Consider the following 1,566-nt stretch of genomic DNA (forward strand, 5'->3'; position numbering starts at 1 on the left):
CCCCTTCCAAGGCTGCCACACAGGAATAGGACTGTAAGAGGGACAGGTGCAGGAGGCCCTCTGCCTACAGGAAGTCTTCACTGCTGAATTCTGTGGTGCTTTGAGAATGGCAATCAGTGGCCTAGGCATCTGGTTGTATTCATTCACTCATCTATCTATTCAACCATTTTCATTCTTAATTCACTCATTGCTCACTGACTTCTACTCTATGCTTTGGTGGGTTCTGGAGACAACTGAATGAATTTATCAGGACCTCCTCTTTTGAAATTTAGTCTGGTGGGGACACCATGAAGTTGCTGCCAGTCTTGGAGCCTAGAGACAAGCCCAAGAAAGAAACATGGTATACCTTTGTCCTTCATGGTCATAGCTGCTCATGATTACCCCCAGTTGTGATGTCAAGAGAGGGAAGATCTTCATCACTGGGGGACAAAATTCAAATGAGAGCTTCTCAGATGTGTACCCTATAGATGTGGCATCGGGGTGTTTAGAAGCACTGGGCAGCCAGGAAATCAAGATTGTCTGCAAGTCCTAAAACTCTGAAGCCAGGACCTGGACCATTCTAGAGATGACCATAAGCCCCCTCATCCCCCACCGTGACCAAAAACATTCCACCCCCTATTAGAAATCTTTGGAAACCTGTTGTACGTCTTCCGTTGAGGAAAGTGAGACAGTCAGCCCCTGAAGGATTGAATCTACATGTGTGGGATGCAAACATTCTGACCTGGTCTCAGCAAAAGACCCATTAAAAAACAATTTTCCTGGGAAAATCATGTGAAGATGGCAGCAGGGACAAAGCTTTGCATCCTCAGAGGCTCATCAGGTGAAAAATCCATGATGACCTCCATTGCACTGATATAAATGACATGAAGTTGTGGAAGCTGAGTCACACTGGGGCCCTTTATGTAGGTTGTGCCACACATTTAGCTGTGATGGTAGAGAAACACATGTACATCATTAGAAAATGGCTCTCACAAGAGCACTGGACACAGTGTACCAATATCAGGTAGAACAGAAGCATTGGACCCTGCTTAAATTTGACGTCTTCTCCTTCCTCCCTGCAATTGGACCATCCCATGTGTATCATTCCAAGGCTTGTGATGTCTACATCTGAGAAGGAAGAGCCAGTTTCAGTCACTCTCAACTGTGAAGCTGAGAAAGGGGATTTTATTGGCAAACCAAAGTTGTGACCCACATGAGGAAAATTAGACTGGCAAATAGCTCTGCTTTGTGTTTGGTGGGACAAATAAAAAAGGGAAATCTATAATGATCATATTATGACTGTAGCTGACTAATAAAACCCATATTTTATGAAAGAAAAGATTGATAAAATAAGTCTTGGAAATGTAATGTACAGCATGGTGACTATAGTTAACAACACCATATTATATATTTGGAAGTTGTTAACAGAACATAACTTTTTAAAATTTTTTTAAAATTTTTATACAGTAGGTCCTTTTTAATTATCAGTTTTAAATATAGCAGTGTGTACATGTCAATCCCAAACTGCCAAACTATCCCTCCCTCCCACCATTCCCCCTGGTAATGATAAGTTTGTTCTCTACGTCT

The 1,566-nt window shown here is 42.2% G+C and overlaps 1 pseudogene; it reads left to right on the forward strand.

Moving 5' to 3' along the window:
- Positions 1–287: 287 nt before the first annotated feature.
- Positions 288–1,292, forward strand: LOC137752076 (rab9 effector protein with kelch motifs pseudogene; annotated as a pseudogene).
- The last annotated feature ends 274 nt before the right edge of the window (positions 1,293–1,566 follow it).

Source organism: Eschrichtius robustus, chromosome 18 (assembly GCF_028021215.1).
Source record: "Eschrichtius robustus isolate mEscRob2 chromosome 18, mEscRob2.pri, whole genome shotgun sequence".
NCBI classification, from domain to species: Eukaryota; Metazoa; Chordata; class Mammalia; order Artiodactyla; family Eschrichtiidae; genus Eschrichtius; species Eschrichtius robustus.